Source organism: Mustelus asterias, chromosome 10 (assembly GCF_964213995.1).
Source record: "Mustelus asterias chromosome 10, sMusAst1.hap1.1, whole genome shotgun sequence".
Lineage (NCBI taxonomy): Eukaryota > Metazoa > Chordata > Chondrichthyes > Carcharhiniformes > Triakidae > Mustelus > Mustelus asterias.
In genome coordinates this window covers 9,348,038-9,374,121 of record NC_135810.1, presented here as the reverse complement: position 1 = coordinate 9,374,121, position 26,084 = coordinate 9,348,038, and positions in this window count along the sequence as shown.

Genomic DNA, 26,084 nt, shown 5'->3' with positions numbered 1-26,084 from the left:
GAGGAGGAACTTCTTCTCTCAGAGGGTAGTGAATCTCTGGAATTCTTTGCCCCTTGAAGCAGTGGAGGCTACCTCGTTGAGTATGTTTAAGTCACTGGTAGATAGATTTCTGATCAATAAGGGAATTAAGGTTTATGGGGAGCGGGTGGGTAAGTGGAACTAAACCACTATCTGATCATCCATGATCTTATTGAATGGCGGGGCAGGCTCGAGGGGCTAGATGGCCTACTCCTGCTCCTATTTCTTATGTTCTTATGTTCTTATGCCATTCTGGTACAAAGTGATTATTCGCGATATTCTGGGGTTGCGCAGTTAGTCAATTCGTCGGGCTGGTACAGTCTCCAGAGAAGCCTGCATAGGTTGTCAACCTCTAGAAAATTCTGAGTGAAATATTTCAAAACAGTACATTAAGCCCAAAACTGAATGGCACAACCAATGGTTTGAACAGTATACAACCCAAGGTCCATCCTCTGTTAATTCCTCTTTCCATCCCCTGCCCCCACACCCCCTCCCCCCACAAAGAACAATTAAGGATTGCAACAATGTTCTGCTAACTTTAACCTCCACGTCCTCCAAAGATCCATCGAGACCCCACAGTGCAAGAGGAGGTTACATTTGGCCCATTGAATCTGCACCCCCTCTCCGAGACAGCATCTTACCCAGGCCTTATCTCTGTAACCTCACACATTTACCCTGCTAATCCTCCTGACACTAAGGGACAATTTAGCGTGGCCAATCAACCTAACATTTTTGGAGTGTGGGAAGAAACCGGAGCACTCAGAGAAAACCAGAGCGCCCAACCCAGAGAGTCCAAAGATGTGCTGGTTAGGTGCATTGGCCATGCTAAATTCTCTCTCAGTGTACCCGAACAGGCGCCAGAGTACAGCGACTAGGGGATTTTCACAGTAACTTAATTGCAGTGCGAATGTAAGCCTACTTGCGACTAATAAATAAACTAAACTTTAAAAAAAACCCATGCAGACACGGGGAGAACATGCAAACTCCACACAGACAGTCAGCCAAGGCTGGAATCGAACCCAGACCACGATCGCTGTGAGGCAGTAGTGCTAACCATTCTGCCACAATGTCGCCTTTAATTTAAGGAAAACCTACTGAACATTTTAATTAATTAACCTGACCATCACATTGTGTACTTTCTTAAAAATCCCCCAGTGGAAAACAATGAAGGAAAACTTTACCAAGTACCAAGTTCAACTACAGGAGCAGAAAAAGTGCTAATGAACACAAATTGTGCGTATGAATGGAAAATACCAATTGAAATTCAGCTGTCAACAATATCTCACGATAACTGATGAACCAATTAACATACTACAAATCATTTGTTGGCTTTAATTTGCTCAATTTCTAACATGATTACAAAACTTTGAAAACAAAAATGAAGTTAACTCATAAATATTGATTATTTCAAATTAAAGATGCAGTTAGTGGACAGAATTTTATGCTCACACCAAGATGGGTTCTGAGATGTGGGGGGGTGGGTGGGGGGCGGGGGGGGGGCCACAGGAGGAATCTAAAATTGAATTGGATGGGATTGTCTCCGTGAACCCCCCTCCCCAAACCCAGATGCAACTTCACGCTTGGGCAACAGGGCCTTGGGCAGGGAATCTGCCCTTTCACCTCAAAGTCCCTTAAGTGACTACTTGAAGGCATTATCCCACTCAGTCTCAATTTTTAAGCTGGCGGGAGCAGGTACGGGGAGGATGGAAAAGTGACATTCTCGGGTGGGAAGGCCCACTCATTTGGAGCACCCTTTCCCCCTGCTGCCCCACAGGACATTGGAGCTTTGGGAACCCCTCCCTGGGCCTATCTCCCAACACCCTGTTCAAACCCCTCCCGACTCCTCCCAGGACCACTGGAATGTAGCTTTTCGAAGGTCCCGGCACTTAAACAGCCAGAATAATTTACAGAAATACACAAAAAGCTTAAAAAAAAAACTCAATGGGCGGAATTTTCCCATCCCATCTGCCACTGGAATCATAGTGGGCTTGGGCAGACCATGCAAAAGTTCGTTGACCTTGGGCAGGAATTTCCAGCCTTGGGGCAAGTGCAGCTGGAAAATCCCACCCAAAATGTTAAGATGTGTGAAGTGTTACGAAACGGAGGTGATTTTTCTTTCTGCGCGATTTTGGAACCACCCAAAGGGATAAACCTTGCCTCGTAATCTTGTACAAGTGTGTGTGAAATAATAGGAAGTTACTGGTTTTGGTAAATTGAATAAAATCCCAATAGAATGCTGTTCGAATACCACAAGACTCATTCAAGAATAGTAGAATACATAATTACAGAATTTAGCCACTCTCAGGTAAAATACAAACAGGCGTCTTTGGAAATATGACCTTTCTTCAATGATGCTCACATCTGGCACACTTTCTGGGTTGGTATCTCTCTCCATTCTGATGGGTGGTTCTATGAAGACATACGGGCAACTGTAGGGTTTACATGAGAGCCTTGCCTTTCCCTCCTTCCGACTTAAGAAGTGGCAAGTATTTTCTGCCAATTACTCCTCTTTTCTGGGTTTATATACCTGGAATTACCTCACAGTATTCCTGCAATTTGAGGGTTTGAGGCTGTCAACAACCCTCACATTTGAATCCCATCTGTGTCTCTGTGCGCTTGCTTTAAATTCATTGGTCCAATTCAAAAGCCTGTTTTGGTTAGGTTGGAACACTGACTGCTGGGCTTCGATACAATTGCTGCTCAGACCTGCTTCTGCAGCCTGCACTCTGCAATTTAAAATCCATTCATAAAGATACCTGCTTTTTTTTAAAGAGACAATGCTATATGATTTCTTCTTTTGGTTTTAGCATTTCTTTTCACTATTTACATTTGTCAAACACCACATTTTAATTTTACATATGCAACTTCACAACAAAAGGAATCTCACATTCAACTGAAATTTTAAAAATGCAAACAGGCCAATTAAGTAATTAGATTGCTAATAGATTACGCACATGAGAAATATAAATCAGGACTATTTATAAGTAAACACAATTATTATTTTTTTGTATGAAGGAAAATGATGTGGTATATCTGTCTGAGTACAATCCACCCTCAGGAACCAATGTTCCATTTAAACAACAACCAGTTAGATCCAAACTAGACAAGGTGCAGTCTGTCAACAAGTAATGAACTGTTGTGTTTACAGATGTCTTCGGCCAGTAAACATGTTGTTCGCTTGTCATGCAATGCTGGCTCATCAGCCGCGCAAATCGTGTTCAAAACAGTTGGAAGCAAGTTCATGGCTGGGATTTTCCAGCCCTTCCCACTGGCGGGATTTTCTGGTCCTGTCGAAGGTGACCACTCAGCCCTGTCCCCCTCCCCCCTGGGGCGGGTTTCCCGATGGCACAGCAAAGCAAATAGCCATTGACTTCACTGGGACTGGAAGATCCTGTTAGTGGAGGAGTGGGGGGGCGGGGGGTGGGGGCAGAATATCCCAGCCCACGTGGGCGGCATGGTGACACAGTGGTTTTCACTGCTGCCTCATAGCACCAGGGGCCCAGATTCAATTCCAGCCTTGGGTGACTGTTTGTGTGGGGTTTACATGTTCTCCCCGTGCCTGTGTGGGTTTCTTCTGGGTGCTCCGGTTTCCTCCCACAGTCCAAAGATGTGCAGGTTAGGTTGATTGGCCATGCTAAATTGCCGCTTAGTGTCAGGTGGATTAGGAGGGTAAATACTGGGGATAACGGGGATAAGATCTGTGGGATTGTTCTTAGTGCAGGTTCGATGGGCTGAATGGCCTCCTTCTGCACTGGAAGGGCTCTTTGATTCTATGTCATCTGAGTTTTGCCTGAATGGAGATGCTTATCAACTTCAGTGCTCCAGCTTTCAAGGCAGTTCTTTGGATTCCATTATTAAATATCCCATCCTGTAATGATCATTCTGCCTAAATGTATACATTTATTCACTTGTTCGCTAGGTTCGGCCGCATTTGGAATACTGCGTCCAGTTCTGGTCGCCACACTACCAGAAGGACGTGGAGGCTTTGGAGAGAGTACAGAGGAGGTTTACCAGGATGTTGCCTGGTATGGAGGGGCTTGGTTATGAGGAGAGATTGGGGAAACTGGGGTTGTTCTCCTTGGAAAGACGGAGGATGAGGGGAGACTTAATAGAGGTGTATAAAATTATGAAAGGCATAGATAGGGTGAACGGTGGGAAGCTTTTCCCCGGGTCGGTGGTGACGTTCACGAGGGGTCATAGGTTCAAGGTGAAGGGGGGGAGGTTTAACACAGATATCAGAAGGACATATTTTACACAGAGGGTCGTGGGGGCCTGGAATGGGTTGCCGGGCAAGGTGGTGGAGGCGGACACACTGGGAACGTTTAAGACTTATCTAGACAGCTATATGAACGGAGTGGGAATGGAGGGATACAAAAGAGTGGTCTAGTTTGGACCAGGGAGCGGCGCGGGCTAATTGTTCCTGGTTTCTCGTTTCAAGGCTTCATTCTATGATCATCTTGCTGGTGCCAGTACAGAGTGAGACTGCGGATAGTTGGGAACCTGTCTCGGGGGCAGGGAATTCATATGGTGTTCGTGGAAGTGGAAATGACTAGGGTTGGGAAGCATTTTGTGATCAGGGCCATTGTGATCTCCTGGACTCGTTTCGATCGCCTCAGGGGGTCGGAGAGGAATTTCCCAGATTTTTTTTCCCCATATTGGCCCTGGGGTTTTTCACTCTGGGTTTTCGCCTCTCCCTGGAGATCACATGGTCTGGAATGGGGGGGTGGGGGTAAGTTAATAGGTTGTAATGAACAAAGCATCGTAGCTGTGAGGGACAGCTCGGTGGATAGGATATTGGTATGTAGATAGGCTGGAAAATTGGGCGGGGATCCTGGATTCAGCATTCAATCCTGGACCGGGGAGCGGCGCGGGCTTGGAGGGCCGAAGGGCCTGTTCCTGTGCTGTATTGTTCTTTGTTCTTTGTTCTTTGTTCTAGTTCTTCATTAATGAAAGCTTCATGGTTTTCCATTCTTGTGCATACAAGAGCATGTGCCATTTACTTGTTTTGGAGTTGCTAGTTGGAGATAGCTATTAGAGATCTCCCCTGCTTCCATCAGTAATAATGACAGCAAATCTCAACTTTCTACGAGAAAACACTTTTAATTTAACACTTTTATCTGACTAATCTAAAAAGATCTTCACAAGTGCGCCCAATATTAATTTATGTCTAACATAAAATAAAAATACTGCAGGAAATCGTAAATAGAACAGAAAATGCTGGATAAACTCAGCAGGGCTGGCAAAATCTGTGGCGAGAGAAAGGGTGGCACAGTGGTTTTCACTGCTGCCTCACAGTGCCAGGGACCCGGGTTCAATTCTCGGCTTGGGTCACTGTCTGTATAGAGTCTGCATGTTCTCCCCATATCTGCGTGGGTTTCCTCCGGTTGCTCCGGTTTCCTCCCACAGTCCAAAGATGTGCAGGCTAGGTTAATTGGCCATGGTAAATTGCCCTTTAGTGTCAGGGGGACTAGTAGGATAAATACGTGGGGCTACGGGGATAGGGACAGGGTGGAACTGTGGTCAGTGCAGACTCGATGGGCCGAATAGCCTCCTTCTGCATTGTAGGAATTCTATGATTATATACAAGTATGACGTTTCAAGTGAAAATTCACTGTCGGAACTGGTTCAAGAAGTTTAGACAATGAGTGAAATTGGCTTCAAAATATTGGAGTAACTTTTCCAGTCCCACTTGCCACGGGAATCAGAATGGGTGGAACTGGAAAATTTGATGGTTCATTTAAAGGTTCGTTACCCTTGAGAGGCAATTTCTGGTCTCGGGCTGGATACGACAAGAAAATCCCACCAGTTACACTGCATTTCTCTCCAAAGATGCTGCAACGCTTGCTGAGTTTTTCCAGCACTTTCTGTTTATATTTTAACCTCCATTCTACTGAAGATATAGCACAAACCTACCTTAATCTACCATAAAGCAGATCCATGTGGAGGTGAGTCTTTGAAAGATTTGTACCTTGCAGAATTTAGACCATTTTCTCATCCAGTCCATGACTTTGCGATATTGAGCATAATTTGTTTCCCTGGGCAGTGAGAAATGTCCGGTCTCCTGGCCAACATTTATTCTTCAACCAGAACCACCCTAGATTATCTGCTCCTTTATTTGTTACGATCTCCACAGAGAGCAACAACCTGAAAAGAAAAGAATCCCTGCAGCCCGGTAGCACAGTGGTTAGCACTGCTGCTTCACAGCTCTAGGGACCTGGGTTCGATTCCCGGCTTGGGTCACTGTCTGTGTGGAGTTTGCACATTCTCCTCGTGTCTGCATGGGTTTCCTCCGGGTGCTCCGGTTTCCTCCCACAGACCAAAGATGTGCTGGTTAGGTTGATTGGCCAGGCTAAAAAAAATTGCCCTTAGTGTCCTGAGATGCGTAGGTTAGAGGGATTAGTGGGTAAATATGTAGGGATATGGGGGTAGGGCCTGGGTGGGATTGTGGTCGGTGCAGACTCGATGGGCTGAATGGCCTCTTTCTGTACTGTAGGGTTTCTATGATTTCTATGATTACAACCCTGACAAAAGCGAATCGTGGAAACATAGAAACTAGAAGCAGGAGTGGGCCATTCGGCCCTTCCAGCCTGTTCCATTTTGATCACGGCTGATCGACAATTCAATATCCTGATCCTCCCTTCCCCCCATATCCCTTGATCCCTTTAGCCCCAAGAATAGAAAAAAATAAATAAAATAAATAAATATAAATATAAAAATAATAAATTGATGGACAGGATTTTGCTCTTTGAAATTTCTATTCGAACAGTCAAGCCCAAAATCAACATAAAATTAAACATTCATTATTACCACGGTGGCACAGCGGTTAGCACTGCTGCCTCACAGTACCAGGGACCCGGGTTCGATTCCTGCCTTGGGTCACTGTCAGTGTGGAATCTGCACGTTCCTCCCCCTCCCCCATGTCAGCACAGACAGTGACCCAAGCTGGGAATGGAACCTGGGTCCCTGGTGCTGTGAGGCAGCCATGCTAACCACTGTGCCATCCCTGTTGCCATCTGAACAGCGAAGTTGCTCAGGTAACAACATTTCATTCATGTAGCAGACTGATAGATTTATTACTGGTGAAGTGCTCTGAGAGACACTGAGGACATGATCAAACATAATATATAAATGAAAGTGTGTTCATTCAGCCTGAAATCAACAATGTTGTTACACAACGATCTGTGCTTTTCACAGTACTTTTCAGGAGTTGCCTGAAGGTAAACAGATGGTCTACTGTGCCTTACTTTTTACTGAACTTATTCCGTTCATCATCAAGCAGTGAATCGACTTTGTTAGTAATTTGATCTGTAAGATAGTCATTAATACTTTACCAGTCATACTCAGGAGGGTAATTGCATGCCAATTCTTCAACTTGCTATTACCCCTTTCATTTCTCCAAGAATGGCAGTACAGTTACTTTTCTCCGCCCCCTGGGAACTGTTCAGTCTTCCATATTTTATTGCAGTTAGCGAATACCCTCATCACTAATTTCCCGGATACCTCCTTCTTTTTCTGCCCAAGCATCATCTATTTCAGATGCTTTTAATCATTTTTCAATTTGTAGATGGCATCACTCATTTTAATCGTTCAAAATTTCATGAGCAGAAGCAGTCCGGGTTCTTCAGTATCCTGTTGTCATAGATTTAAAAAAATAAGGAAAAATTAAGTCTTTCTCCAGATATTACTCAGGATGTTCACTCTATCTGTTTCTCATCCTTGTTGCCCATTATTTAATCTATTCTTTTCACAAGATAGAGGATGGCACGGTGGTTAGCACTGCTGCCTCGCAGTATCAGGGACCCGGGTTCAATTCCCGATTTGGGTCACTGTCGGTGTGGAGTTTGCATGTTCTCCCCGTGTCTGTGTGGGTTTCTTCCGGGTGCTCCGGTTTCCTCACACACTCTGAAAGATGTGCTGGTTAGGTGTGTTGACCTGAACAGGCGCCACAATGTGGCAACTAGGGGAATTTCACAATAACTTCATTGCAGTGTAAATGTAAGCCTTACTTTGACTAATAAATGAACTTTAAAAAAGATCGCACTGGCTAAATAAGCAGGGTTGTTTAGCCACTTTTGGCTCCTCTAAGACACCAAAGTTTCCTCCACAGGTTCCTATCACCCAAATGTTTTTCGTAAATGCTGAAAAGTTGTGGTCATAGGGTCATAGAGGTTTACGGCATGGAAACAGGCCCTTCGGTCCAACTTGTCCATGCCACCCTTTTGTTTTTAAACCCCTAAGCTAGTCCCAATTGCCCGCATTTGGTCCATATCCCTCTATACCCATCTTACCAAAGTAACTATCTAAACGCTTTTTAAAAGACAAAATTGTACCCGCCTCAACTACTATCTCTGGCAGCTTGTTCCAGACACTCACCACCCTCTGTGTGAAAACAATTGCCCCTCTGCACCTTTTTGTATCTCTCCCTCTCACCTTAAACCTATGCCCTCTAGTTTTAGACTTCCTTATTTTTGGGGAAAGATATTGACTATCTAGTTGATCTACGGCCCTCCTTATTTTGTAGACCTCTATAAGATCATCCCTAAGCCTCCTATGCTCCAGAGAAAAAAGTCCCAGTCGATCCAAACTCTCCTTATAACTCAAATCATCAAGTCCCGGTCGCATTCTGGTAAATTTTTTCTGCACCCTTTCTAGTTTAGATAAGGGCAGCAGATTTCCTCCCCTAAAGGATATTCGTGAGCCAGATGGGCTTTTGCAAAAAATAACAAATCAAAGTTGAGCTTCTTGGTCGCCATTGCTAAGACTAGCTTTCATATAGCTGAGACGATAGCCATCTTACCCATGTAACTGTCTAAACGCTTTTTGAAAAACAAAATTGTATCCGCTTCTACTACTGCTACTGGCAGCTCGTTCCGGACACTCACCACCCTCTGTGTGAAACAATTGCCCCTCTGGACTCTTTTGTATCTCTCCCCTTTCACCTGGTCCCAGCATTGATCCCTCTGGAAAGATACTTCCCACCATTTGCCTGCTTTGGTAGTTATCTTTAACTTTGACTCTATGTCTTCGTGGAGGTGGCATGGTGGCATGGTGGTTAGTGCTGCTGCCTCACAGTGCCAGGGACCGGGTTCGATTCCCGGCTTGGGTCTCTGTACGTTCTCCTCATGTCTGAGTGGGTTTCCTTCGGGTGCTGCAGTTTCCTCCCACAGTCCAAACAATGTGCTGGTTAGGTGCATTGTCCGTGCTAAATTCTCCCTCAGTGTACCCGAACAGGCACCAGAGTATGGCGACTAGGGGATTTTCACAGTAACTTCATTGCAGTATTAATGTATGCTTATTTGTGACACTAATAAATAAACTTTAAACCCAACACAAGCATAAAAATGTTCAAGTTGCTGTGCTGGTGTACCATGAGGCAACCTAGTTCAGCTCATTGGCCAAGTAGACAAACAAAATACTGCAGATGCTGGAAATCTGAAGTGAAAATGCTCAGCAGGTCAGGCAGCGATTATGGAGGGAAACTGAGTTATCCTTTCAAATTGTGAAGGATCACCACGAGCTAAAACATGAACTCTCTTTCTCTCCACAAGTAGGTGAATGGAACTCGGTGCAAGTTAGAATACAGACAACAGACTTTGCAAGGAGCTTAAGTTCATTAAAAATGGAAGAATGGAAACCAACAAAAACAGCATGGCTATACATGAGTCTTGAGTTAAGAAAAGCAGGGATGAGTGTTTCTCAGCAGAGGAGCTGAGGCTGGAACTATTATAGGGGAGATACAGGTAGTCTTTGTGATTAAGACATTGGCCCAAATCTATCAGTGTCAGCACTCCTGTATCCGACGCTGATCAGACAGAAAATTATCCACTGACCTGAGTGTGATTTTCAATGGAAAACATGTCTCTCAGCTCAGGAATCCACTGAGAGCAGCAAAGAGAAGATGTGTAGAAGCCATGTTCCCTTTTGTCGGTGCTGGTTGCCGAATAGGTCAGTGATTCAGACATCATCAAGGATCTCAGTGTAATAGTGAAGAAGTGTTAGAGTAAATGGGTGAATGAATGGATGAGTGCATAGGTGTGTAAATGGGTCGCAGGGTGAGGTACATGGGTAAGTGTGTTGAGTGACTTTTGAGGATGGTGTGGTAAGTGGGTAGAGTGGCTTCTGCATAGGGTGGCAGGTGGGCAGGGTGACAGGTGGGTAAGGGGGCTTGGGTAGGAAAACAGCTAGTGGAATGGTATGTGGGTGAGGTGGATAGGTAGGCCGGAGGAGTCAGATTGGTTAGGGGGTTAGCCAGGGGGTTGAGGGGTTAATCAAGGGGGTGCAGGGGTCAGTATGAGTAATTGTGGGGTCAGTTGTATAATTATCCAGGAGTTAGGCTTGGATTTTACTGTCTAACATTTCCTGGATAACTTTTCAGATAAGTAAGTTGGAACTGTCTGAAATCACCAACTCTTACTCAGGTCTGGGGATTATTTCAGAGGTACCGGGGAGCTCATTGGAAGTTCAAATTTCTCAGGTTAATTCCCACAGAGTCAGTGTGTCAGGACTTCAGTAAGACCTGCATCTTGGGTTGTACTTCCAGTCTCCAACAATATGTTGACTGTAATTTCTGGGGCGGAATTTTCCTGTCCCACCCACCACGGGAATCATCGTGGAATGGAAAGCAGACCATTGACCTTGGGTGCGATTTTCCAGTCTTGGGGCGAGGAAAATCTCAGCCCTGGTGTCAGAATCTCAGCTCAGGGTTAAAATTGGATGGTGAGGCTGGTACCAGTCACATTCAACCTGAGACAGAGGCTAAGGCGCAGGACAGAGTTGGTGAATTGAACCCAAGACAATTCCTTCAGTCTTTCTGACATTTAACTGGAGGAAACTTTGGCCAATCCAGGATTAGATGTCCAACAAGCACTCTGACATCACAGAATTCATTGCGTGATTGACCACTCTGGGTTACAGAGAATATTCTGGTATCAGCTTTACCTGTGTCTCTTGCTCAGCTTGCCCTCTCGCCATTTGAATTAGTGGAAAGTAATTTTCTGCATCTATCTGCTAACTAAATTATTATTTAGATGGTTCTTTTTCAAATTGAAAAGCTTATGGTGCTCCAACACTTCCTTGTGGGCTTTCATTGACACTGAGCACCAACCTCATGGCTCTTAACAGCACAGTTACCAATGCCCTAATGCATTTCAATGCTTGGCCACCAGAACTGGACACAGTACTCGAAAAGCAATGGAATTGTTCAATGGCAAATTCTCTTGTCCAAGTCTATACTTGAAGATCTGAAGACTATTGTACTTAGACACTGAGTTCAGTCTCCCACCTTAACTGTTCATTTGCCAAAGCTTTCTATTATTGTCCTGCTCTATAGTTCTGGTAATTTTTTTGTGTTATATTTCGCTGGATATTTTGCATTTATTTACAATGGACCAAAATCTACAATGAAGATATAAATGCCACACCTACAGCGATTACTTATGCCTCCTTGAGCCTCAAGCTTCTTTAGCTACTTCACTAAGCTGGTTCGAATGTCTGTCCATGTCACAGAGTCATAGAGTCACACAGCATGGGAAAGGCCCTTTGGCCCATCGAGTCAGCACCGACAATAACTACAATTAACGTCGCGTCAATCCCATTTTTCAGCAGTTGTCCCATAGCCTTGAATGTTATGATGTTTCAAGTGCTCATCCAAATACTTTTTAAAGGTGGTAAGGTTTCCGGCCTCTGGTACCTTCCCGGGCAGTATATTCCTGAGTTGCACCACTCTCTGAGTGAATGTTTTATTTTCCAATCCCCTCTGAATCTCCTGCCCCTTACCCTAAAACTATGCCCCCTCATGATTGGCTCCTCAACCAAGGAGAACAGCCATCTCTGACTCACCCTGTCCGTACCCCTCATAATCATATACACATGTAGATTCGCGGGTGGCATGGCGGCACAGTGGTTAGCGCTGCTGCCTCACAGCGTCAGGGACCTGGGTTCAATTCCTGGCTTGGGTCACTGTCAGTACGGAGTCTGCACATAGGTTGAAAGATGTGCTGGTTAGGTGCAATGGCCATTGATGCGCGATTAAATCACTCGGGAGGCTGGATCGTACCCGGGAAATAAAGGCTTTTATTAGTAACAAGAATGGAGCATACTATATAACAATACAATCCCAGACTAAAGGGTCACCAGGCAGTGCAGTGACCTTTATACTCCTACAGGTAGGCGGAGCCAACCGGAGTGTACCACAGAACAATACCACCAGGTAGAACACCCCAACCCTAACCCCAACAGTGACAACAGTAACATATGTACAAGTACCCATAGTGCTGACCATCTATGGTTCACCACAGCCATGCTAAATTCCCCCTCAGTGTACCCGAACAGGCGCCAGAGTGTGGTGACCAGAGGATTTTCACAGTAACTTGTGAAGCCTACTTGTGACACCGAATAAATACATTTTCAAACATCTTTCCTATTCTAATAATCATTGTTTCATAGTATCAGCAGTTTTTTTATTTTTATGTTCTACTTTCTTGTCGAGGATTTATGAATGAGCTATAGCTTAATTGCTCAGTTTTAAACAAAGTGAATTCACAACAGGCTTACACCACTGGGATTGGTGAGGAGGGGCTCAGGCTCGTTAATGAGGCAACTCTGCTTATTACTGGGTACATTTAGCAGCATTATATCCCATCTACGATGACCTAAAAATATATTTTACGGTGGGCACAATTCCATTTATGGAAGTCGAGCAGAAGGTGCCTGCCGCCAATTTGCACTTCAGAGAAAAGGTTGTCAGTTTGGTGATTTATAGAAACACCACTCCCACATGCATGGAATCAGGGGGAAAAGAGAATACTGAGAAATGCATTCTAAATGGAAGACTTTAAGGGACTGCATCAGAGCTGCATGCATGTTGTTAGTTTGTGCAGTTCAAAGTTATTTTGAAAGAAAGAGGGTGAGATTTTGCGGCCGTGCTCACCCCAAGAACCGAAAATCCAACCCAACGTCAATGGACCTTTGCATTGTCCTGTCCCACCCGCTAGGATTACTGTCTGAAGTGCCAAATAATTATTTTCAATAGATTTGATATTTTCTCTCTTTTTTTTAACCCTGTCTCCTTTACAAACAAAGAAATCACACTTTTCTTTTCCTGTCCTCAATATTCCTGCCTATGATACTGGAGGGCGGCACGGTGGCACAGTGGTTAACACTGCTGCCTCACAGCGCCAGGGGCCCGGGTTCAATTCCGGCCTCGGGTCACTGTCTGTGTGGAGTTTGTACATTCTCCCCGTGTCTGCGTGAATTTCCTCCAGGTGCTCCAGTTTCCTCCCATAATCCAAAGATGTGTGGGTTAAGTGGATTGGCCATAATAAATTGACCCTCGTGTCAGGGGATTAGCAGAGTAAATATGTGGGATTATGGGAATAGGACCTGGGTGGGATTGTGGTCGGTGCAGACTCGATGGGCTGAATGGCCTCCTTCTGCACTGTAGGGATTCTATGATTCTATGAATGTCCTGATCAGGGGCTTAGGTACACAGGACAGGTCGGGGAATTCCATAGTAACTTCACTGCAGTGTTAATGTAAGCCTTACTTGTGACTAATAAATAAACTTTTTTTTTAAGGAATTGGCTTTCCAAATGTCAAACACTGCATCAGGTTTTAAGCTTTAAGCTAAAATACTGAAGGAATTGATGATAAATCGATCTTAAAGGACAATGAACAATGTTGCAAACTTAACTCCAAGCATCAAACTATTTAAATTGTTTTAAATAATAGCTTTAAATTTAGTTTTAAACACTAAAATAAATAGGACAGGAAAATTCCGCCCAATGCCCAATTCAAGTAAGTCAGCCGGGAGCACATAAATCCTATTTGTTCCCCACTATTTTTCTTTGAAGAAAGATGTGAAAGAGTGACAGGAAAGGAACTTGATTTAATTGTCGCTTTGCATACTCACTTGCTCTCTGTAAAAAAAGGGTTTAATTATTTTCATCAGGCCCATTCTGAAATATTCCTCGGTCCTTACACTGAAAGATTGGTTAAGCTCATGACTGGACAAGCAAGACAAGACTCTCCAGTTCACATCACAAAAATTCCCCATTGCTATATCTCTGAGTGAAATTATTGTATAATTATCTCTGTGGGCATACTCCTGAACACAAGCGGGGGGCAGGGGGCGATTCTCCCAAAAAATTCTAAGTGCTGAATTCGCGTGAAAACTGGAGTAACTCCCACCAATTTTTTTTTAGTGGGATTTTCAGAATGAATCTCCCACACTCTGAGCACTGCAGAGTGCTCTAGTGAGATTCACTCTGAAAATCAGTGGGCAGGGTCTATTCCCGCTGGAGAGGCCGGCAGCACTGCGCATGTGCTGATCTGTCAGCGCCAAGATTGGTGCATGCACAGTGGTCCTGCACTGCCAGCCTCCCAATCGCTTGCTAGCTCCGTGACCCTGCATAGCTGCCACTCTGACTTGCTCACTTCCCCCAGTAGCTGGCCTCCTGCAGTGCAGCGGGCTGGGAGAATTGCCTGCAAGATGCTCGGATTACCTACTACTCCTTGGTACATAAGACAGAGAGCACCTTGTAACACGAAGACTTGTATCCTTTCATCAGATTATATTTTAACAGTAATGTTTCCTACATTTTCAACATTTAATAAAATGCTGGTTTTATCAAAGTAGTTGTCAAGCACTGCCTTAGACAGACCAATACCACTGACTGGTAGTCAGATTCTATATAAGCATGAGGAAAGCTCGACAATTGATAAAATGTGGGTTCCTCGATTGGCCCCTTTACGTCAGTGACTACAGTTCAAAGGTACATAATTGGCTGCAAAGTACTTTTTTAGGTTGTGGAAGATGTTATCTAATGTAAGACAACCTTCTTTTTCTATCTTCTGTTCACTAGAATGAAGTCATTTTTAAATTTGATTTGAGAAACATTGCAATGTTTTTTTGTTCCATTTTAATCACGGAAACTGCAAACTGTTCACCTGATGACATTTAGTCTTAATTTTCTTTATTAAAATAGTTTTGATGCTTGGAGTTAAACTTGCAACATTGTTCATTGTCCTTTAAGATCTATTTATCAGCAATTCCTTCAATATTTTAGCTTAAAGCTTAAAACCTGGCACGGTGTTTGACATTTGGAAAGCCAGTTCCTGGCCTGTCTTGTGTTTCTAAAGCTCCTGAACAGGGCGTTTGCTGTTATTCTGAGCCTATGTCATCGGCAGGAATAGAAAACACATGGAAATTCAGGGCAGGGAAAGAAAAGTGTGATTTTTTTTTTGTAAAGGAGACGGGGTTAAAAAAAAAAGAGAAAATATCACATCTATTGAAAATAATTGTTTGGCACTTCAGACAGCAATGGCCTTCAGAAAATTTCCAAGTTTGCTCAAGACCTCAGATCACACACAATTCCTCTAAAAGGTTCCCCCGTGCTAAAATACTTGCATATCATAGAATCCCTACAGTGCAGAAGGAGGCTATTTGGCCCACCGAGCCTGCACCAACAACAATCCCACCCAGGTCCCAGCCCCGTAACCCAAATTCGGCACTTAGAATGTTTTTGGGATATTTACCCTCCCAAATCCCCTTGACACTAAGGGGCAATTTATCATGGCCAATCAACCTAACCCACACACCTTTGGGCTGTGGGAGGAAACCGGAGCACCCAGAGGAAATCCACGCAGACACAGGGAGCATGTACAAACTCCACACAGTCACCGGAGGCCGGAATTGAACCCGGGTCCCTGAGGCAGCAGTGCTAACCACTGTGCCATCATGCCACCTGTGCATGTCAGGTACAGTTTTATTAATGTATTTTGCTAAAGTTTACACTTCATAAAGTTCCTGGCCTTGAGACAGCTCCTCAGTTATTGACTTATTGCATTACCTTGTGCATGGATCGTAGTTACATAAGCTCTACTTTGAAGTTCTACAAGCGGCAAATAAACATAACAGTTTCCATTACATGACTTGCTTCTACAGGATTTTGTCAACAAAGACTGCAGCTCGCCAGCGCAGAGGGAGGGCCTCACCCTATATAGTATTTTAGTTTCAACCAATCAACAAAATAAGGGGCAAATCAAAAGAGCAGCCTCCTAAAGGGATACTGCATCAAGCAAAAACAAATTGCAAAGGGAATCTTAGAACATTAAGCCAAAAGGTGACTAACGGGGTTGATAAAACACCCCAGCTTCAGAGGTGCCCAAAGGGCATGGAAGGCTTTGATGGTGCCAATAAACACCATGTGATCCCTCTCTAGGGACACCCAGCCATGGATATGGCTGTGGTAAAGGGGCAGACAATCAGGCCAGACGACCCCCCACTCAGTCGCCCGCTGCCTGCTGCCTGGACCTATCCCTCACCTTATATCGAGGAATCCCCTTCACAGCCACTTTCAAATGAAGTGGTTAATTTAATGAGTCTGATATCTTCAGAATCTTGTGCGTTGTAGATTTATGTTATTAATGTTATTTTCAGCTGCAAATATTGACCTGAATGCGGAAAGAAATAGAGACCAAAGAATAAATTATTTCAACTACTTGAGCAGTTGGTTTCATGATAGCTGATTCATTAATCCTGTCTAATAATAGTAGTAAATCATTTTGGGTGAGCCAGGGCGCTTAATTGAACAGATATTGATTAGTTCAGCAAATCATTAAAGTGCTACAGTTGGATTAAAGCATGATGTTCAGATGTAAATTATGCAGATGTAAATATGATGCTCAGTCAATTATTACAATGTGATAGATTGAAAGTGTCATGCATGCTGAACGTAATACTTTTAATTAGATAAGCAGATCTCCTGATTCAGATATGCTGCTATTGCAAGGGTCAACAGTTATGTAAATAACCGAGAATATGTTACATTTAGGAAGAGAGAGTCGGGAAGCGAAGAGAGTAAATAAAGTTATTTGTGTCTTGTACGGATCTTATAAAGTTCCTAGTACCAAGATAGGGACAGCATGGCGGCACAGTGGTTAGCGCTGCTGCCTCACAGAGCCAGGGACCCGGATTCGATTCCCGGCTTGTGTCACTGGCTGTGTGGAGTCTGCACATTCTCCCCATGTCTGCGTGGGTTTCCTCCGGTTGCTCCGGTTTCCTCCCACAGGCCAAAGATATGCGGGTTGGGTGGATTGACCGTGCTAAATTGTCCCTTAGTGTCAGGGGGACTAGCTAGGGTAAATGCATGGGGTTTTGGAGATAGGGCCTGGATGGGATTGTGGTTGGTGCAGACTCCCTGGGCCGAATGGCCTCCTTCTGCACTGTAAGGATTCTATTTTGGGACATTGGGTGGGGTCATGCATGTGAATGCTGATGGGATTTGGAAAGAAGTTTGAGAGGGATGTGATTGGAGCACCATCTCTCTCCTCCCCCCCGATTCCCCGTGTTTTGTGACAGAGGACGCAGATGACCATTGGGATTTTCTGGTCCCGCCAATATCAGTGGCTTCCTCTGGGGTTCAAATTAGAAGATCCCACCGGCAAAGATTTCCCCACTGAGGGAATGATTCCTATTGCCAGTTCCAACACCCATGTCGATGACTTGGCTAAAATGGGCGGCACAGTGGCACAGTGGTTAGCACTGCTGCCTCACAGCGCCAGGAACCCAGGTTCGATTCGGCTTGGGTCACTGTCTGTGCAAAGTCTGCATATTCTCCCCATGTCTGCGTGGGTTTCCTCTAGGTGCTGCGGTCTCTTCCCATAATCCAAAAGACGTGCTGGCTAGGTGCATTGCACATGCTAAATTCTCTCCCAGTGTAACCGTACAAGCGCTGGAGTGGTGACCTGGGGATTTTTCACAGTAATTTCAATGCAGTGTTCATGTAAGCCGACTTGTGACACTGATAAATAAACTAAACTATGAACAAGCGCCAGAGTGTGGCGACTGGGGGATTTTCACAGTAACTTAATTGCAGTGTTCATGTAAGCCTACTTGTGACACTAATAAATAAACTTTAAACAAATGAGAACACACTGAGGATCAAGCCTTCCTGTCTGTATATCTCTGCTGTTACACCAATGAGTCTTCGAGTCAGGTTGTTCTTAATCACTGTCAGGCTTCACTCTTCAAAATGAAGTTCCATCTATCACCTGAGTTACACAAAATATAATTGACACCAAATTCTATTGACCGGTGGATGGGTGCTGTGCAAAGCCAGAAAATGTAGACAGCAGGCCAGCATCTGCGAGAGAAAGATATGAATGTGTGAGGTACGTTCCTTCATCCCAACCGTTTATCTGTCTTTCTCTTTCAAGTTCTGCTGAACCTGCTGTGCGGCATTTTCTGGTCATTAGCAATGATTTTTTTGACTGCCGGGCGATGGATTGATATTAATGCCTTTTGTAATATGCTTCTTTTAACCCCTTTACACAGAAGAAACCACTTAACTCTGATCTCTGGTGCCATTTCCAAATAGTCAAATGCTTGCATCAGTCAAGAAGGACATCACTGGGCATGTTACAGAGAGGATGTGACCTTGTTCTATTAGAGTGTAAGAATGTGTGGAGTTAAGGCATGAGCAGAGATGCATGAACATCTATTCCTGGTTTCAGCCGCATGTAATCTCTGTAGCATAGGAATAACCCCATTGTAACCTGGGCTGTATTTTGCATGAAGCAGAAGATGCTTCACACTGCTTTGGTTAACTGTTTAAAGAGTGAAACCTGATGCCCCTTTGTGCTAAATTTTAAACCAACTTCAATCACAGCGCCTTGTCTTGCAACATAGAATGGACTTGGTACATTTTAGTACATTCACAAACTCAACAGACTGCACCTGATTTCTAACAGGGTTAGACAAGGTAGATTCAGAAAGAATGTTCCCGATGGTGGGGGAGTCCACAACTAGTTTGAGGAAAAGGGGCAAACATTTTAGGACTGAGGTGAGGAGAAATTTCTTCACCCAGAGAGTGATGAATCTGTGGAATTCACTACCACAGAATGTATTGAATAATTAAGGACTCCACACACCCCAGACATTCTCTTTTCCACCTTCTTCCGTCAGGAAAAAGATAGAAATGTCTGAGGTCATGTACCAACCGACACAAGAACAGCTTCTTCCCTGCTGCTGTCAGATTTTTGAATGGATCTACTCTGCATTAAGTTGATCTTTCTCTACACCCTAGCTATGACTGTAATACTACATTCTGCACTCACTTATTTCTTTCTCTATGAACGGTATGCTTTGTCTGTATAGCATGCAAGAAACTATACTTCTCACTGTATACTAATACACGTGACAATAATAAATCAAGTCAAATCAAATCAAATCAAAGAATGTTCCCGATAGTGGGGGAGTCCAGAACTAAGGGTCATAGTTTGAGGATAAGGGGTAAACCTTTTAGAAGTGAGGTGAGGAGAAATTTCTTCACCCAGACGGTGGTGAATCTGTGGAATGCACTACCACAGAAAGTAGTTGAGGCCAAAACGTTGTGTGATTTCAGGAAGAAATTAGATATAATTGGGGTTAAAGAGATTAAGGGATATGGGAGGGATCAGGATATTGAATTTGATGATCAGCCATGATAAAAATGAATGGTGGAGCAGGCTCCAAGGGCTGAATGGCCTACTTCTGTTTCTAGTTTTGATGGGCGGGATTTTATGGCCTCACTCGTCCCGAAACCGTAAAGTCCCACCCAACGTCAACAGACCTTTCCACCCCTCACCATCGAGGCTGAATGAAATCCTGTGATACTTGCAAACCAGCAAAAACCTTTCTGAGGAGTTGTTTGATTAAAGCCATTAGGACGTGTGGCAGACTATTGAGGAGAGTCACCAGGGGGATGTGAGTTTGATATTCCATTATTAAAGAGGAGATTTTCCCAGTGAACAAAATGAAGAAAAAATATTGCAATAAATGTAACATGAAGAGGAAGATGCTATTTACGATGGGTTCCTCCACATACTCAACGCCTCATTATCTGTTCAGTGCTCAGGTATAATTATCTAAATGTACTATTGTTCTACAAAAAGTCAGTGAAAAAGATTTGACCATCTGACCTTGATTGCAGCCAGCCAGCAGTGCCGTACATCTGACAAAGGCCAGTGTGGTCGCTTTCTATATTTTTAAGTTCAATTCATTTCATTTGTGCCATGTCCTCTGATGAGCACCCGTCACGTTTTTTTTAATTCATTCGTGGGACATGGGCGCCACTGGCTGGCCAGCATTTATTATCCATTCCTAGTTCCCCTTGTTCAGAGTCAACCACATTGCTGTGGCTCTGGAGTCACATGTAGACCAGACCAGGTAAATGTAAATATAATTGTCAACCACAAATTGTAACGGCAGATTTCCTTCCCTCAAGGACATGAGTGGACCAGATGGGTTTTTCCAACAATTGACTATGGTTTCATGGTCATCAGTAGATTCTTAACTCCATGTATTTACTATTGAATTCAAATTCCACCATCTGCTGTGGTGGGATTCGAACCTGGGTCCCCAGAACATTAGCTAAATTTCTGGATTAATTGTCTAGCGAGAATACCACTGGGCCATCACCTCCCCTATTTATATTTGAATAATTTAGTCCGTGTGTTCAATAGGCTTCCAAAAACTTCACTCAATTACCTTCAAGCTACAAGGAGGAATCTTTCTCAATTTTATCTTAAATCCTTTGGGCAGGATGCATCATCCCCACCTCCCCCATCCCGCACCCCCCAATCCCCACACCACAGCGTGTTTTCCGGCGGCAGACGCGGTTCACCATTGGTTGCCTGCAGGATCTTCCTGTACCACCGATGTCGCCGGCATTTTGCATGGCTCGTCCATTCCATTGCCTGGGAACCCACTGTGGAGAAGGTGGGACCGGAGTCCCACTTTTCATCTGTTCGTCTCTTCCGAGAGATTGAATGATTTGGAGAGACGGCAGTCAGTTTGAAAAGTTTATTGGAGACAGTGGGCGGGATTTTCTGGCCGCACTTTCCCCAAAAACCAGGAAATCACACCTGAGTTCAACGGAACTTTGTCTGGTCCGTCTCCCACCTGCTATGATTCCCGTGGTAGGCAGGACAGAAAATTTCCCCCCAGTGAGAATCATGGATCAAACGACGTTCTCATACTAACTAATTTCCTGTGATTAGTGTGTCGTTCAGTTTGTAGAACTCTCACCTCTGAGTCACAGGGTTCTGGGTTCAAATCTGAAGTGCAGTAACCAAGGTTAACACTCTGATGCAGTGGCGATCGAGTGCAGCACTCTCAGCAAGCCCTATCTTTTGGATAAGGGGTGAAACCGAGACCCTATTTGACTGCTCAGGTGGATGTAAAAGATCCCATGGCATTATTCTGATGAAGAGGAGGGGGCCTCTCACTGGTTGTAATCATTAATCATGGCCAATGTTTATCCCTCAATCAACATCACAAAAAAACAGTATCATTCAGCCATGACTGCATTACTGACTGGGGGAGCCTGTTGATTGGCTACCGTGTTTCCCACAACAGTGATAACATGTCCAGTGGTACTTCCTTGACTTAAATACTTTGACACATCTGATCTTTGTGAGAAAAATCTTCTTACATGCTTTTTTTTTCATTATTTAAAATGTAAATATAATTGTTAACCACAAATTGTAACGTACACTCAGTATCACACTCAGCTGAATTTGGTTTCTTTATACACTTGTGTTGATTTATTTTCTGCTCCTGAACAACTGTGCATATGTTTATTAGTTAATAATATACTTAATCCACTTAGGAAGCAAATGGAACTTGGAATCCTCGGGGTCTGGCGCAATCCTTGGTTTCAAAGCTTGTTATTTCTTTTAGAGGTGGACCCTAACTGAAAATGGATATTCAAAAAGAGGAAACCAAGAAAGTAAAATGACTTTGCAGAAGGAAATTAAGTCTGGAACTGAGAATAGAAACTGTTATATTTGTTGGGGAGTAGCCCCTTTAAGGGAACAGGTCACATGACCAGGGGTGAGCTGGCCAGGAACCGCCCTGAGAAGGTAGTTGTCATTTGGAGTGTGGAGCGAGCAGACTGAATAAAGATCTCTGTTCCCTGATGCCTGGCTCTGGAGTAGTTCTCGAGGAGTTGCCCCTTGGAACTAGGGAATTTCACACAAACCAAAACTCAAATATGTAAAAGGCTGCAGAGCCACCTGAACTCAGTAGACAATGGCCGGAATTTTACCAGCACACCCGCCCGAGACTCGTAAGATCCCGCCCGAGTCCAACAGAGAATTCCGTTCTGCGAGCCTCGCCCGCCCCGATTCCAGGGTGGGTGTGCCAATAAAATTACGGCCAATGAGTCCACTGATATTGATGGCATGTGTGCTGAGTGGATAACTGAGTAAATGTATATAAGATCTGCCTTAGCTGTAACTGCCACTTAGTGTGTAATTTATCAATCAATACCAACTATACGTTAGTGCATGTTTAACTTACATTGATTTCATAGAATTTCCTAGGATTCTGCAGTGCAGAAGGAAGCCATTTGGCCCATCGAGTTTGCATCAACCACAATCCCACCCAGGCCTTATCCTCATGCATTTACCTTAGCTAGTCCCCCTGACACTAAGGGACAATTTAGCACGGCCAATCCACCTAACCCGCACATCTTTGGATTGTGGGGGGAAACCGGAGCACCCGGAGCAAACTCCACACAAGCAGTGACCCAAGGTGGGAATTGAACCCGATGTGAGGCAGCAGTGCTAATCACTGTGCCACTGTGCTGCCCTGCTGCTATGACACAAAGATTGCTAGAGTTGCGGATAGTGATGACCATAGGCTGGAACATTGGGCGGAGAAATGGCAGATGGAATTTAATCCAGATAAATGCAAAGTGATGCATTTCGGTAGATCTAATGTAAGGGGGAGCTATACAATAAATGGCAGAACCATCAGGAGTATAGACACACAGAGGGACCTGGGTGTACAAGTCCACAGATCCTTAAAGGTGGCAGCACAGGTGGAGAGGGTGGTCAAGAAGGCATATGGCACGTTTGCCTTTATTGGACGGGGCATAGAATATAAAAGTTGGCATATGATGTTGCAGCTGTATAGAACGTTGGTTAGGCCACATTTGGATTACTGCGTCCAGTTCTGGTCGCCACACTACCAGAAGGGCGTGGAGGCTTTGGAGAGAGTACAGAAAAGGTTTACCAGGATGTTGCCTGGTATGGAGGGTCTTAGCTATGAGGAGAGATTGGGTAAACTGGGGTTGTTCTCCCTGGAAAGACGGAGGATGAGGGGCGACCTAATGGAGGTGTATAAAATTATGAAGGGCATAGATAGGGTGAACAATGGGAAGCTTTTTCCCAGGTCGGAGGTGATGAACACAAGGGGTCATGGGTTCAAGGTGAAGAGGGCAAGGTTCAACACAGATGTCAGGGGGACGTATTTTACACAGAGGGCGGTGGGGGCCTGGAATGCACTGCCAAGCAAGGTGATTGAGGTGGACACGCTGGGATCGTTTAAGACTTATCTAGATAGCCACATGAACAGACTGGGAATAGAGGGATACAAATGAATAGTCTAGTTGGGCACATGAGTGGCGCAGGCTTGGAGGGCCGAAGGGCCTGTTCCTGTGCTGTATTGTTCTTTGTTCTTTGTACTCTTAGGTTTTTGAACATAGGTTTCCAATCTAAGATAGAATTTAGTGTTTGCTTTGTTTAACTCTTTGTAGAATGAACATTCTTCGATATGAAACTATGGAATCCTGTAACTCCATTCTTTCAATAAATAACTGAGATTACAGATTTCCTATGTTTCTTTAGGGTTATTGGTATCTACTTCAATTTCATTGGGAATCACATTTACTTAGAAATTATATTTAATTTTCTGCTCTCCATTAGCTGGTATTTATTATCCTAAACATTTGTACTCTTATTTGTCAAGGTAGATTCCCCGACCCAAAGCTTACTGTGAGGAACGATGATCAAAGGACTTTTTGGATACAGGGTGGAGGGGGGCAGCGGGAGGGGGGTGGGGGCAGCTGCAGAGGATTAACACTGAAGTAATGCAAGCCATATCTCTCCTTTTTACTCTTGAGATGATGTTCCCACATTTGGAGAATTCAAAATCCCGGGTGATAAATAAAAATTGTCACACAAAAATTCAATAGGTTATTCAGGAAAGGAACATTTACCCAGAAAGTAGTTGGACTGTGAAACTCGCAGTTGATGTAAATAGTAGAAATACATCCACAGAAAAGACAGATAAACACAGGAAAGAAGAAATAATCAAAAGTTACATTATTAGCGATACAGTGGAGTAGGAGGAGGGTCATTGAGATCAAGTACATCCACATGGGCCAATTGAAGCAAATATTTGTTTCTGTGCTGTAAATTCTATGTGATTTGTGCAAGTTTTGCTTCTGTCCTGGGAGTGTAGATCAGCAGTATCTTCCCTTGCATCTTGACCTTCTAGATAATCAATTCCTACTCCTTAAATATAGGGTAATGAAGTCTTAATGTCGGGTTTGGTGAGGAGTAGGTGCATGTTATAACCCAGGATGTCAATATCAGGGAAGTGTTGGGGAGGTTTGTAATCAAAAAGATGGAGTTAAATTGCAAACCTACTTAAACAAATGGAACATGGATTATTTATTAGGCGAACTGGTTAAAATGGGTCATATTTTCTAAAGGCAAATTAAAGAGGGAGGACACATAGGATGGAGTACACATCCCTTGATTTATTCTGACACTGACTTCAACTCTGTTCAGTTGCAAACAAAAAATACAGTTTGTTAAGCCATATCGTCCAGAACAATATTTGATTTTAAACTAAAGAAGGACATTGCATCGCTGGACACTTGGAAGTTGACCTGGATTTTTTCAAGGGTCAGAAGGTCACATTGGACAAGCATGCCTTTTCTAGGAAATCACGTGGCTTGAATTAACTTTTTGATTTGATTTATTATTATTGTCACGTGTATTGGGATAAAGTGAAAAGTATTGCACGATGAAGACAAAACGTACCATTCATAGAGTACGTAAGGGAGAAGGAAAGGAGAGGGTGCAGAATATAGTGTTACAGTCATAGCTAGGCTGCAGAGAGAGATCAGCTTAATATATGGTAAGTCCTTTCAAAAGTCTGATGACAGCAGGGAAGAAGCTGTTCTTGAGTCAGTTGGTACGTGACCTCAAAATTTTGTATCTTTTTCCCGACGGAAGAAGGTGAAAGAGAGTATGTCCATATGAAGAGTAGTTTCAAGGGAAGTACCAGACAACAGCAGATACACTGTCAAGGGTATCAGCTGGAGGAACTATTGCATATCCCTATTTGCACTTGAGAAGGTGGTCATAAACCGCTTCAGTCCCTGAGATAGAGATACGCCCACAGTGCTGTTAGGGAGGGAGTTCCAAGATTTTGAAATCAAAAGTGCTCCACAACTAGGATCATCCAGGATTGAGACAGGGCAGGAAACTGTAAGGAGAAACTGTAGTGCTTCAATATCTTTGGAAAGAAAACCGATAGAAACTTGCTATCAGGTCCTGATGGAGGTAAGAAACAAGAATCAAGATAAAGCTCTACCACGATCCAGGAGAAGCACATTTACATCGACAGAACAGTGTGGAATGTCCTCAACCACAGAAAGATCAGGATTAGTTCAAGGAAATTAGTCAGGGCACCTCAGAGACTCACCCCGGGGAAGTCTGTGACTTTGCCCTGAAGCCGGTGGTATAATCCGGTCCATAAGTTCCACCCTCCTGGTTGAAATGGGGTTCCAAGTTATACCTCTCTTCCTGGCCAACTAGCAGCTTAATGTTTTCACTGTGTACCACAGAGCACTTGCCTCGCATAGGCACATAATGAAAAATTGAGCAGTCATCATTCCCAATTTCATTTTGAATGCTGAACGTGGAGATCTGGCTCCTAACATTCTCCCAGTATTAAGTTCCCTCTTGATAGGGAAGCGCTGCATTCCAAGGTTACAGGGAAGGCCCATGAACATGTTAATATCTAAACACTTCCTTATGAATAGCTTTTGTCTCACTGAGCAATGCCAATGCTGTTAAGTCCACACAGTTATTGAAAATCCGACCAGCAACATGATTTTCTAATCTATTTAGCTTTTAACTGCACTAATTGATGGAGATAATGCAGACAAGTGATATCAAAATTGAATTAAAAACTAAGTACCCGGCATTATGGCATATCAGGTTTT